Genomic DNA, 15,789 nt, shown 5'->3' on the forward strand with positions numbered 1-15,789 from the left:
CGTAAGTGCTCGGCCGGGCCTGGGCTGATTTGAATTTGTTAAATTAGTCGGTCGTCATAAATCGGAAATCGGGAAACAACAAATAGGCAAAGAGAATGATTATAATCCATGTCTCAGTCCATATGATATCTAGAATGGAGGAATATATGATCCCTTATCTAATGGACAAGTCATTGACTAGGTCAGAGTTCAACATTGGCTTTTAAGAGCTACGATTACTAGTCGGGTTTTGGAGTCATACTTGCAATAATAGTTTTAGACTTATCCAAGTGGGAGACTGTTGGATTAGATGTATATACCCGTAACTATTATTGGTATGTACTCAACCTGAGAGTAGCATGGTCCCTTTGGGTTGCATATCATCAGGACAATTTGTTAGGATAGACTCTTGAGAGAAGGTTATATATGATTTATTAATATATTATAAGTTCTAATATATTAATATAAAATCATATGTCTTAATTAGTATTGCTCAAGAATTAATTTGGAATTAATTTAGTGATCAAAAGAGACTAATTAAATCTATGGGGACTAATTATGGTAATTAGTTATATTTATATGTGTTGGGCTTATAATCCATGTTGGACCAAGTTTATGTATGGATACATAAAGAGTTGGGCCACATGAACCATTGATCATAACTCCCATGGCTACTGAAATTGGGATTGAAGACGCCTAGAAGGTACTTAAGAAGATGTGTTACGAAGGCACTTTTCCTCTACAGTGAAGAAGCTTCTGCCACCGTATTGGAGATTATTGGCTCATGTCTTTGTGAGCTGCATTTATGGCAGGAGGTCCGGAGTTGATGAGATCTCTCTAAGGAACACTAGAGACATTGCATCTGTTTCTACATGGATAGACTTCAGCTTCTCGAGGTTTATCCTAGACGAGTTCGTGATGAACATCAACGCAATAACCCGGGATACTTTCTTAATGTATCCGAGGTTCATCCAAATGCTTATTAACATTCAATTTCCTGAGATGGTTAAGGAGGGAGAAACCCTAGATATGAAGTCACTAGGTCCTCACACTGTTGGGCTTATCAACCAAAATCGCAAGGGTAAATTCATTTTCCAAGGATTGTATACGCTTGTAAAGTTTGGAAAATTTGATGAATTAAACGAAAGTTCTGAGTCTCATGGATCGTCTGATGAAATATCCTATGAGCCTACTTTTTCAGAAAGGGTGATTTTAGAAAATGAAGTTATCACGGTGTCAGAACATGACAAAGAAAGAGAAGATACAACAGTTCCCAATGCAATTGTGGCTGAGGAACATGATCTGACATTAGTTCCAGTACAAAGTGATTACAATGAAGGGTCTTCAAAGAGTGTGACTGAAATTGACTTGTATGAAGATCTTGATCATTCTGGCTTCGATAAGGATGAAATTATGGTGAATTTTGGTAGTAATGAAGATTTCTTGCTAATTGAAAATCTCAACTCGCTATTTGACAATATCAATGATGCTGCTAATCCAGCAATGGAGATACGGGACTCCGATGATTTTCTCGAATCAACGCCTCCTACTTCTAAACAAGTGGTTGAAACAACAACTCCTATGGTGACGGTGTCAGGGAATCCTCCTCTTGACATTGTTTCCCCTACTACAGAACCACTTCAGAGTGATCATACAACAACCCAAACCTCTCAACCTCCTCTAAAAAGAAGACGTGATCCCAGAAAGGGAATTCTTGATTGTGATATACTTCAAGACCTCCAAATTCCTCCAATAACCACTCCTATCATTGTCTCACCAGGACCTATCAGTGAAGGTCCTAGCATCACGTATGAAGCTGGCAGATCTTCTGCTCCAACAGGATTCTCTCCTCCCCGGCCAGATCTTGATGTTGCCTCTGTGAGGCTCACCCTACATTTGTCTCAGGTGCAAGGTTCAGTGCCTTCTCCCAGAGCTAAAGGAATTTCTTTTCAAGAAAGTATCACAGGAGAAGACAATCCTTCTATTGTTGAGCTTCAAAAGGAAATAAGTGTGCTTAATCAAAAGAACATTGAGCTTGACATTAACGTGGCTGATCTTTTAACTGAAAACTCCAAGCTCAAGATTCAAGTTTCTGATCTTGAGGAGGATAGGACTTTAAAGACTAAACAGATCTCCAATATTCAGACTCACTTTGGTCTCCTCACAGCTTGTAATTTTGACTTGAAAAAGAAACTGGAAGAAGAACTTGGTGACAAGTTTAAGTCCTATGTTGATAAATCGAGTATTTTTTTGCCATCTTAATATCCTCTAGTCGTTCCACCATCTATTCAATCTTCCCATGTTGTGGATCGCTTGAAGTAGAGCCTGTTCCAGCTCCTAATATCGTCGCTCTTAAACGTGATAGACTAGCTGAATCTGCTGAGAACGAACAACTTTTGTTTAAGAATAGCTTGGATCTAAATGCTCCTGGGGATCAACCGAAAATCACTGTTACAGATCTCGAAGAAAAATGTTTTAGAAATACATACGGTGATAGGTCCAAAATTGTCTCTTAGGGATTTCATGACACGTTATATATGTAGATTACGAGAAGGAAGCTTGGTAACACAGAACTTTACAAAGATTGTCATGAATTCCATTCCTGGATAAGGGCTGATCTTTCAAAGTTATCTCAAGCTCCTTTTGCAAATCTCTCTCAAGATCCAAAGGCAACTCACTTCAAGCTCTTCTTAGAAGACCATGTAACTAAAGGCTTTCCGACAATGAAGATTGCAGAGTCGATTATCAAGCAAAATCCTGATATGATTGATCTCAAGATTGGTCATCCACTTCAAGTTGTGATGTGTCCTGCTACCAGTCAGGTTAAGCAAATCCTGATGCTTCAAAACTATCCAGATGGATCCTTAAGCTTCATGATTTACTGTGTGTTTGATGAAACTACAGCCTCCTTTGTCATCAAGCTTAAGGATAGATGCATTCGTCTATATAACCATAGAGATTTGTTCCAATTTGGGAAATAGGATATCCATCAACTGAGTCTTCGTTAGATTAAAGTTGCCAAGGAAATTTTTGAGAAAGCTGCTAAAGAGTATACATCTATGGTTGCTGATATTATCAACAAACGAATGTGGAACAGGGCGATGGGGAAGTCAGATTCGCTGGTGGTCGACAAAGGTTGAATTCAAGCTAGCCCTAAACCAAGGGGGAGATTTAAGGGATCAATTAGTGGTTTGGTCTAGGATTTCAGTTGTAATAGTTCTTTTGAGTATTTTTGGTGTAATAGTGGGTTAAATTAGAGTTCACAGTTTTGTGGTGAGTTTACGACCATAAACCTTGTTTCCGGTCTTTGTCCCCTATAAATAGAGGTTGTCTAGGTCATTATTGGTTGTTGATACCACAGAGTTCACGGCGAAGCAATTCGAGTTGTACCAGATGTTTTTCAGTAATACACGTGTGCAAGCTTGATTTCTTTTCTTCTTCTACTCATATTCTAGTTTCTTTTGATTGTTTGATTGCTTGATCATTGGTAAAGATCCATTTTAGGACCTTACAATGACCAAGTGACCCTTTACTGAAACTTGTGATAGGGGTAAGGGTCTATTGGATCTCATACACACCAATGTGTATGGGCCCTTTAGATCCACCACAAGGGATACTTACCACTTCTACGTGACTTTTACGGATGATTATAGTAGATATGGATATATCTACTTAATCAAGCATAAGTCAGAACCCTTTGACAAGTTCATAGAGTTTAAGGATGAAGTGGAGAATCAGCTGGGCAGGAAAATCAAGATGCTTCGGTTAGACCGAGGAGGAGAGTACCTAAGTCTTGAGTTTCACGACTATCTAAAGGAATGCAAAATTGTTTCGCAAATGATGCCTTCAAGAACGCCACAATTGAATGGTGTGGCTGAGAGACGTAATCGGACCTTGTTAGACATGGTTCACTCTATGATGAGTCGAGCTTCGTTACAAATAGATTTCTAGGAGTATGCCTTGGAGACTGACACCCATATCCTTAACCTAGTTCCTACCAAGTAGGTTGCAAAAACACCTCAAGAGATGTGGACAGGGAAAGCTCCCTTGTCACATATCAAGGTTTGGGGTTGCGAGGCTATCGTAAGAGGAGAGACTTACGACAAGCTCAAACCTCGTAGTGAGAAGTGTTATTTCATCGGCTCTCCATAGAAGTCCTTTGGCTATCTCTTCTACAGACCGAGTGACAATGTTTTCTTCGTTGCGAGAAGAGAGGTTTTCCAAGAAAGAGAACTCATAAGCCAAGAGGATAGTGGGAGGCAAATTGTTCTTTAAGAGATTTAAGAGCAAAGCGATGAAGGAACTTCTTGTTGGGTTTTGAGCATTCTAACACTCCTAAGTGTACATGCAACCCTAAATACCTTGGATCTATGTTTTCACTAGTATACATGCAAATAAGATCTTTCCAAGGCTTTATTCCTAACTAGCATATTATGAAGTTCTTATACTACAAAGTACTAGTTAGATAACATACCTTTTGATGTAGCTTGATATCTTCAAGCTTTAAGAGCTTAGCCCCAATAGTGTGGAAGCCTCAAGTGGAATCACAAATCACCAAAACACCTTGGAAGACTTTAGAGAATATGAATACTTGGTTCTCTTTAGTGAAATCGGCTAGCCCTTCATAGTGTACCCACACTAGTGCCCATTTGACCAACCAAGGACATCTTTATATAGTATAGAGACTAGGGTTAAACCCATGACCTTTCATTTCATATGATCCATGGGTTAAGGACTCCATGGACTATCCATGAAAGCTTAGCCCAACCTAAATGAACATGGCCCATTCCATATATATAAGAGTCCATATTTAATTAGTTCATTTTGATCACTTAATTAATACTAAATTAAGTCTTAATCAACATTAATTAAATAATATGATTCCTTATTAATATCTTAAAACTTATAATATACTAATATAAATCATAAATATACTATTCTCAAAAGACTATCCATATAAATTGTGTACGTGAAGTGCAACCCAAATGTACCATGCCGAGTCGGGTCAAGTACATACCAAATATAGTTATGGACTTAGACATTAATCCAACAGTCTCCCACTTGGATAAGTCTAAAACTATTATTGAGTATGACTCCAAAACCTAACTGGCAATTGTAGCTCTTAAAGCCGCTGTCGAACTCTGATCTTGTCAACGAACTTGTCCATTAGATAAGGGATCATATATTCCTCCATTGACTGAGACATGGATTATAATCATTCTCTCTGTCCATTTTTTGTTTCCCGATTTCCGATTTTTGATGACTAACTAATTGAGCAAATCAAATCAGTCCTGGCCCGACCGAGCACTTCCATTTGTCATCATCAAATCATCGAGGGGCCCACATATATCGCTTTTATCCCAAAGGTAAAAGGAATGGATAAACTTCGATTCATATGGCTTGTTCTACTACTTGTTGAATAATACACAAAGGCACGTTTTATAACACCGAGTTACCGAATGCATTTTCGTGCAATCAATGTACAACCAACTCATAGTAACAACTCATATCTCTAGGTTTGAAGAATATAAGATATTACCATCTCATGATCACTCGTGATAAAATCCATGAAGTGATTCCAATGAGCGTGGGTTGAATCCGATACTCAGAACTTATGAGCACTCATGAGTGTTGTAGCCATTTGTCCAACACCTTAGACCTCTACAAGCTAACCCATGACAATCTTAATTCATATCTACTTCCAACATATGACCGACTGTGGATGGTTTAAATAACTTAGTCATTCCGGAAGAATAACCTAGTTTATTTTGGAAGTCAAAACATGCAAAATGAAACACAATAATAATCGAATCCAATATGGTCTCAGAACTTATGAATATAAATAAAACACCTTTTATTTATCACAATATGATTACACATTATTCATTGTATACTGTTTCAGCTATCAACTTTATTCTTGAATTTAAAACAATAGTTGTCCCATGCTCCAAGCATGTACACTATGTTTTCTAAACACTAGTCATGCCATACACCCAGTATGCATACTATGTTTGTCTATGATCTTTACTTTGTAAAATAGAGTAATTGAACATAACTCCAATGATCCTTTTTCACAATCCCAAATCCTTACTGCAAATGCAAGAATTCCAAACTCATGCCATTTACTGAAATTTGTTAGATTCTAAACTTATATGCATTGATCTTCTTGTAATGATTATGCACAAATTCACAAGGACTTGGCACCAATCATTACAGATTATTCCAAAGGAGATCAGCTCCTTGGAAACATCCTTCTTGCATTAAGTTTCCTAATCTCACATAGATTGACTAATTTCTAACTTTGAAACATTTCCAGATTCATTTTGACTATCACTTCTGAACAAGAGTTGTCTCTTTACAGATTATGTCAACATGGTCCTTCCAGAATTAATACTATACTTCCAACTGTCCTTGAGCACCCAATCTTTGGTAAACCTTAGATCATCCTCGAGAATTGTTTAATCCTTTTAGGCATGTCCAATTCTAGACCTTTTCCCTTCTTAATGCCCCAGGCATTTGGAAAATTTTAGAACGGATGAATATAGCACATGTAATCGATCCTATATTCGAAGCATATGGGACACGATTCATGATGTCTCACATAAAGATTATACCAGTCTTTTGCTATACTATTTCCATTTCAATTTGCCAAGTTCTCATAATTCAGATTATGAAAAGGGATGCCGTAATCATAATCGAATTTTAGAATGCAAATAATGGACCCATATACAGAATTTCCTTATGTTGATCCATTCCAACATGAAATTCATATATATATCCTTGACTAAATACGATTAAAACCTCAATCTAAGCTTTTAGATTTGAGATGAAGTATAATTTCCTCTCCCTTAATTATAGCAAAACAACTCTTTCCCAATTGAAACTTTGTTTTCTATAATTAACATTGCTAACTTGCAATCTTTATCATAATTATCATGCTCCCACTAACATGATGATTATGAGCATAACACTTATGCTCCCACTAGCTTTGACATGTACTTAGAAATCAGCTAACTTTCTCACCAAAGATCAGATTTTTGATACTACATTGTTTTGATAAAACTTTATCAAAATCGTACACCTTGCCTTAGATAGCACACTTGTGTGTTTGAACAATTTTAAGAACTATGAAAAGGGATGCCGTAATCATAGTGTTGATTGTTTAGACCTTTCCCACTTCTCACAAGTCCAGGTTAGTGTGCCGGTAAACCACACAGGCTCCACTACCGATTTTGAGAATGCAAATATTAAAATTGCTATCTAGCTAAAATCTACTTAGTGAAAGAGTTTCCTCACCATCATTTTCATGAATCGGAGAGAAACCTTATGACACTTAGATTTACTGGTGTATGTGTTCTTATCCATGTGAATTGTCAAAACCATAGTCACAAGACAAGGATAATGATAGATCCAAACTCATATGGACTGAACTCAGTCTTGATTTCTTGCCACCTGGCAGCTCAAGGGCATGCCATTGCTTCCAAGTTGTTTCACAACCAATTGAGAACTCTAAGAACTCATATGCAAAGCCAACTTTAACTGGAATGGGCACAGAATATGTCAACATGAAAGGTTATAAACCTCAAGTCGTGTGCTAGTGAAGAACTTCAGGTTTTATTCTTGATTAGTTCCTGAGACTTTCAAGACCTTTAAGACTCCCACTGTCCTCTTGACCTATAAGACTCCCTTGTAAAACATCCAAGAGATAGTGCGGATTCTAATCAAGACAAACACTTCACACAATTGGCCTTAGTTGGTCTTTGTTTTATCCAAAACATCACAACTTACCAATTTCAAATGTACAAGAGTAGGAAACTTTTACTCTTACATTTGACAAGTGTTTTAAACCTTCTTTAAGACATGTCACTAAAATTACAATCTTGGAGTATGACTCTAAGACTTATATTGGAACGAAGTATGACTCATCTTCTTGACTTAACCATTTCAACAATTCAAGATTCCTCTTCTTAGTCATAAGAATGCACTAAGATTCCCTTAGAGAAATAATTGTTCTATGGTTTCTTAATCATTAAGATGATCACAAAACTGATACTAAAGTACTCTCCCATCTTTTCAGATTTGAGAAACTTTTATCTTTCTGCCTAAGTTGATTCTTCTTATTCGCTCTGCCTTACATTGGAATCTTTTCCAATGTCTCAGAGTTACATTTAAGCTTTTAAATATAGCCATATTTACTGAGCTTTAGTAAACTATGACGAATAATCTTATCAATATTTTGTGGTGGACTTAATCTTTGCACAAGAATGTGTACTCGATCCCTTAGTCCATTACTTGACTCACACATCCATGTGAACAAGTAATTATTCTTAATTTTCCAATACTTGAAAGTTCTCATTCATCATGCTATACAACTTGCATGATTCCAAGTTCCGGTCCAATTGAAACTTGGGTGATGAGAATCTTTCCTTATTTGGTAAATTTAGACATTACCACAAATGAAAGAATCAATTTCATATTTCCACTCTTGCTATTAATGGAATCATATAAGCAACAATTTTTCCTCAAATGCCATTGTAAGGATATTTTAAAATAAATAAAATCAAAAAATTCTCTTTTATTTTAAAACTTTGCGGAAAAAACTTATCCTTACAATCCATATGAAAACTTGTTGTTATCTATTCCTAAGCAATATCTCATAACTCCTAAGAAGTAGCTCAAGAATCCAATCTTCAAACTATGCGATAGAAATCCATCTACGCGATCAGATTCAACGTATTCTTTCTTTAAGTTTCTTCACTTTTCTTTGATTCTTAAAACATCACCATGTGACCCAGTCACATCATGTATCAAGAATCTCATAATAGAAACTTAGCAGAGTAAGATAGCGGACTTTACCTGAAGTAGAGTCAAACTTATTAACTTTAACATCCTTAGGTATGTTTGGCAGCTTTGCAACTAATGCCCCTTTCTTTGGCAATATAAACGTATGGACCCTTTGATAATGGTACACGGGACTATCTCAGACTTGGCCTTTCTCTTTACCATTTGGTCAACCGAGTTGACTATGGTCGATCCCTTTCCAATGGGAAGAGAGAGCTTTACTAGATATCCAATGTCATCATTGTCAATGTCCATAAAGTTTTAGGAAGCCGATCATAGCAAATAGATAAGATCATTAAGGGTCTTGTCATAGTCTGTTTCATAGGTGTTCCAAAAGAACTCACTATGTGACTTATAAAGTAGTTAAACCACCAACTTTCTCAAGACTTTGACACCCAACTCTCCCAGCTTGTCAATGTGTGACTACATCTCCAAGAAGTGATCACACCTAGACCTTTCCTTGCCAGTAGGGCTTGAGTGACCTTGAACTTGTGGGTTAGGGAGAATAATTTGAGGAGGTTAAAGAAGTATGATTTCCAAAGGACATCATCTTCATTTAGGAAACCTTGTTTTAAGAGATTTGGGAAGATCACAGATGTCTAAACTAGACATCTTTTGGGAGATATTCAAGATAGTTGATCTAAAGTCCTTAATATGACACCCAATATGAAATATTAAGGATAGGACCCAACAAACTATTTTATAATTTAGAAGAGGGATGCCGTAATCCAAGCTATAAAATATTTGAAGGTAGGTGAATGACGATTCACCAATTTCCACCAAGATAAACGAAATGTATTATTAGGTTTTAATTGCACTACTAGAAAAACAGCCTTTTACGACGCGCAAAACACGACGCTCTTTGATTTATGCTACGCATTAGAGAGCGACATTAAAAAAGAGTCATCTCTTCAAAAAATTTAAGAATTTAGGTCGCGAATTACTGAGTGCCCTTAAATTAGTGTCTCACGAAAAGAAATTAAAAACACGGAGGGCGCTTTATTTTAAAGGTGCGTCCTCTATATTTGTCGCTTTATAATTTTAATGAAAAGGCGTGTTTAGTAGAGGTGGGAAACGAAATCCCCAAAATTTTGAAAAGTCGTCTCTACCTTCTTTCTATCTTTCATCTTCTCCCCTCTCGCTCCCTCCTTCTCTCTCCTCTCTGATCCGCTTCCCCGCCACTCCTGACCTCCTTATCGATCTCATCAAACATCGTGTTCCATCCTTAATACCTCGCGGGAATCTAAAATTTAGAAAACCCCATACTCAAAAAGTCTAAGAAACTAGGGTTTTTTCATCCCTCAAAGAACGACCCACATCCTCCATAGATCGATCTCTATCGCTTCATTTCTCACAAGAAATCAAACACTTTACGTTCATAGGGCCACAATTGCAAGGATGCTCACTTACCTTTCTAGAGAATACCTTCGCATATATAACGCGATCATCTTCACAAAAATGGCTGCCACCATTGCTTGAGCGGGCTCAAGATACGATCGACAATCAGAGCTCAAAGATTTCGACCAAACAAAAACCGGCGTCAAAGGCCTCGTCGATGCCGGAATCCAATCGGAGCTAGGGCTTTTTGTGAAGAACTTGCCCCACCTTTCTCTACTGCGTGTTCTCTCTTCTGCATCTCCACCCTCCAATGAAATCCAATCACAAACGATTATATAACAGTTCTTTCTCATGCTCGAACCCTAGATCTCACCTCGTACCTTGCTACATCTCTATAACAGTTCTTTCTCATGCTCAAACCCTATTTATTTCTCATGCTCGAACCCTAGATCACTAACGATCCTATAACAGTTCTTTCAATTGCTTGATTTTGTCGATTCGTATACGATTGCATCAGCAGCTGATCCAGTCTTGCACCAAAATCTGTTTGAAGAAGATTAGAGATAGAGGGAGAGGTAGGGCTCGTGGTGGTGGTGGTGGTCGAGGTCAAGGAAGATCATTTGGTGGTGGAAGACCAACAGGGCCACCTCGCAGAGGTCCCCTTGCTGTGAATGCTCGACCAACAGGAAGATTATTTTATGGCTGATGTTTATCTAAAACGGGTCGTAATCCCTTCAAAAATGTTTAGTTATATTCTATATTTTGATATTTTGATTTGGAGGATTTGTTTTTTGATCGATGGTTAATGATTATAAAGTCGTCATGGAAAATCTTAATCCACAAAGGTTTGCAGGTTCATATACGCTCTGTAATTTAGATTTGATCTGTCGATAGTTTCAATCTCAAAGATCAGATCTTTATGATCAGGCGTTTCCAGGTTCTTCCTCTCTTATGTTGTTCTAAGCGTTATCAGGTTCTTTTTATGGTCTCTTCTATGAGGAGATGCAGGTTATAATTAAGAATTTATCTACGAATCCACTTGCTGTGGCAGATCGATAGGGTTATTAGTTTATATCTGGAAGAAATTAAAGATTATATATTATTATGCAAGTGGGTCATGATGATAATTCCAGCTTCTCCCTGTATGTTATTATCTTCGATCATGGTTATGGCAGATGCATCAGGTTATTGGTTGATAGGTCGATTAAGTTATCACAAATACTGTTATCCTTGTTCAATTTCTTACCTTGGATGATAATTTGATTTTGATTTGAATCTGAATTAAGGCTCTACTATGCCAGATCCATAGGGTTATTGGTCCGTAGGTAGGGAGAAGTTTTAAGTAGATATTATTGGCATACAATTTTAGGTTCTTCTTCTGGTAGCATCTTCAATACAGTTTTGATTGCATAGCTTGGTGTGGCATAATGCCCTGTCTATGTTTTTAGGGGCCGAAAATTAAGACACGATAATAACATCTTTTAAAGAACTCGTATATCAGATTCCAGATTTTGATGATCAATTCATGTGGGGTGGAGTAAGATTTAATTGATAGTTAGTTTTTTTATTTCTGCCTTCTCAATTTGGTTTTGGCATCACAATCAAGAGCAGTTAATTAGATCATTTATTGTGTCTGTAGTAAAATAATTGTTTTAAATTCTACAATCTCTCTCTCTCTCTCTCTCTCTCTCTCTCTCTCTCTCTCTCTCTTTTGCTTTATGTAGAAATTTACTAATAATTGTTTTTTTTAATAGGCATTGATGATTTGGATAATTGGTGAAGGTGATGAAAGAATTGATACTGCTGATGAGCTTCTTGAAAGCTTCCTTAAGACTTTCCCTGAAGAACCTACACAGTTATAACCCACACACTGTACATTTGAAGAAACAAATTTGGTATAACTTCATCCCTTCATCAGCAAATTTGGTATAACTCATGTTTGTTCAGATTTAATGGTATTCTTTTTGACTTTGACAGCTAATATGGGACAGAACCCTTGGGTTGCCACTAGAGAGATCAAGAAGATCCCTTGGGTTACCAGCCACTCCCAATGCCATCATAGAAGAAGACCCTATTATGTGGATTGGTTTTGAAATAAAGGCACTTCTTCAAAATGTTGGGAAATCTTTTTGTCCAAATTATGTGGATTGGTTTGGATTTGAAGCTGCTGATATACCTCCAAGAAGTGCTGATAAATCAGTTGTTTCCAAATTTCTACAAACAAATCCTTATGATCATACTACCTTTAAATTAAAGGTAATCCAAACTCTTTTATCAAAGTTCAGTATAAATAACACAGAAACAGTATTTTAATTGCATGATATATTTTTTTTATTCAGGAAATGGTCAGATTGATGAAAGAAAAACGTTTTCCTGCTGCTTTCAAGTGTTACTATAATTTCCACAAAATTATTTCGATATCTAGTGATAATCTTCATTATAAAATGGTGATCCATGTGCATAGTGATTCAACCTTCAGGAGATACCAAAAAGAGATGAGATTCAAGCCAGATTTATGGCCACTATATCGAGGTTTTTTTTGTTGAAATTAATCTGTTCAAGGCAAGTAAAGAGAAATCCGCAGAGATTTCCAAAAATACCCCCGGCATTGGAAAAAATTACAAAGATGGCAATGAAACATCTACAAAAAACAGTTTAGCAGATGACGATGCAAATCTAATGATCAAGCTGAAATTTTCTTACATGTAAGGTATTATATATATATTATCCCCTAGTTATGTGGTCGAAATTACTTTTATACCCTTCTGACATAATTCAGTTATGACTTATGACACAGCTGCGAACTTTCTTGATTCGCAACAGGTTGTCGATTCTTTTCAAAGAAGGTCCAATTGCCTATAAAACCTACTACCTCAGGTAACCTTCACACATAAGGGCAGTTATGTCATTTTGATATCATTGTGTCATAATCAGACCAAATTGCATGATGTAGGCAAATGAAGATATGGAATACATCACCAGGAAAGTAGAGACAACTCAGTAAGATGTTGGATGAATGGTAATGAAGGAAGAAGGATTTAGTATTTTTTTAATAAGAAAAGAATTTATAAATTATATAAAATTTTAGGGCAGTGTACATAAGAAGGAAATACGGGAACAAACAGTTGTCATCATCAATCTACTTGAGTGAAGCTGAGCCTTTTCTTGAACAATATGCCCCTAATGAAGAAGTATGGAGCCAGGTAACTTTTTCTCTTCTTTCCTTCATCTGCTGCACCAATTGTTCCAGATTCTGAACGTTCTTATTTTATTATTTATTGTTTATTATTTTTTTTATAAATGGATATAAATTTGATTGGTTGTTATTTAAATTTTTTGTAGGAAGTGAATCAAATCCATTTTCTCTTGATGCATTAGCAGTTTTCATATATCGTGTAGTCAACCGAGTCAATCACCCTGTAGTTAAAGTGTTCTACAACAATACTTTTCTGGGTGCCTTAAGGATGCTACTAAAGCCATTGGAGGTAATATATATATATATATATATATATATATATATATATATATATATATATATATATATATATATATATATATATATATATAAGAAAACTAGTGATAAGGAAACTAATATTATAACCCTGAAAAATAAAAATAAATTTGAAGAATTTCAGTAAGCACCTGTGGTAATTAGCGAAAAGAAAACTAGCTAACGATTAGAAAACTAATATTTTATCCCAGAAAAATAAAAATAAATAGAGATATAAGGTCATAATTAGATCCTATTTAAAGATATGTGAGTATGTGTAAGTGTGTGCAAGTGTTTGTGTATATTTTTGGACCGATTATTCTATTAATATAGGTTTTGTCTATTAACTTTAGGCATATTTTATCCCTTCTATCTTATGCGTCAAGGCTAAACCAAGGTATTGACTAAAATACCCCCGGTATATTAATTTTTTTTCTGTATTACCAATAAATGCTAATTTTTTTTTATAATAGTGTTAACTCATCATTTAAAGTGTTTGTATGGAAATTATCTTATGGTGTGTCCAATTTTTCTTACCAATAAATGCTAATTTTTTGTAATAGTGTTAACTCATCATGTTTATATGAATCTAAAGGTTGCATGATTTAAATTTGTAGGTCTTGGGGTGGCATATCCATCTTACAATACAAAACAAAACCACAATAGAGGTTAGAATAATGTTTTAGTGTGTAAATGCATGTAGATCAATGTTGTGTTAGATTACATGATATCTTTGTTGTTGTAACCTGTTTACACTAAAAAATGTCAATGGCTAACTTTTTGGGATTTTTCAGTTAAAATTGTGCAGAAGCATTTCTTATGCTGCAGTTGCTGCTCATGCAGATCAGACTAGCAGGAGGAAATTAGCACCTTTCCAGGTTCCTTTGTTACTAGGCATTGGGGAAGAAGATACAACCCCGACTAAGGCAACTGAAAGTGGCGATACTGATCTTGTTTATCTTGTTCTCTTTCATCTATGGCAGAAGGTATTTATTGTTTTCTTATTTGATTAATTATATAATAATGGTAAAATTAAGTTCTCAAATTATTGGCTTGTATAGAGACTAGCATTGGAATTATTTGGAATGATACAAGCTACACCTATTGCGCACGATCTATTCATACGAGACTCGAGATATCATATTTTGGCATGGCTAAAAGGTTTGGAGGAAACGAGACTCAAGAAAAAGTAAACGCACAGAGAGTTGTTGGCACATAGTAAGCTAGATGATGCAATTGTATATAAATGAGTTCATTTTTTATAACATTTACTCACCTTTGGAATAATTATTTGTATTTGACATATTAGTGAAATGAATTATCTTTGTTATTTATGGTATTTTATTTTGTATTATGAGATTTTTAATGTATTATTTAATTTGAAAATTAGTAAATCTATAAAAAAATATTTTTTTTAAACATTTAAAATTATGATACGCAAAAATGTGTGTCATCTTCATTTATGACATGGCCTTTCTTGACAGGGGCTTTCTTGATATGCAGTGCGTGTCATTAACACGCGCATCGTAAGGTTACGACACGCGAATGCGTGTCGTCTTCCTTTATGACAGGGCCTTCCTTGATACGCATTGCGTGTCGTATATGCGCGTCGTAAATGCGCGTCGTAAATGAGCGTCTTAAATGCGCGTCGTCTATAGACGACGCGCAAAAGCGCGTCGTCTCTCTTTATGACAGGGCCTTCCTTGACGCGCATTTGCGCGTCGTCTGAGCCTTTTACGATGCACAATGAGCGTCGTAAAAGGCTGTTTTTCTAGTAGTGTTGGTTTTTGAAACTCCTAGATCTTTGAGATTCATTGAACTGTTCAATGGCATGTTTCAATCTCGAGCGTGCCCTTCAGGTTTTGTGACTGGGATGCCGAGGATCACAAAACAAGGTGTGAAGTAACCATGCAAATTACTTGGTACCCTTAAGTGTTTACCACTCAATCGATGTGCTGGTTAACCACACATGCTCCATCGATACTATGATAAACATTAAGTTACCCTTTGCCTACCTTGTTAAATACGAGTTAGTGTGTTGGTTAACCACACACGCTCCACTAACCGACTTAAACAAAGTGAAAAGTGTAATTTCATGGATTGACACCTTATTCACATTTTCCTAAGTAACTAAGATTGGG

Source organism: Lactuca saligna, chromosome 7 (assembly GCF_052625555.1).
Source record: "Lactuca saligna cultivar CGN05327 chromosome 7, ASM5262555v1, whole genome shotgun sequence".
In the NCBI taxonomy this organism is placed as follows: Eukaryota; Viridiplantae; Streptophyta; class Magnoliopsida; order Asterales; family Asteraceae; genus Lactuca; species Lactuca saligna.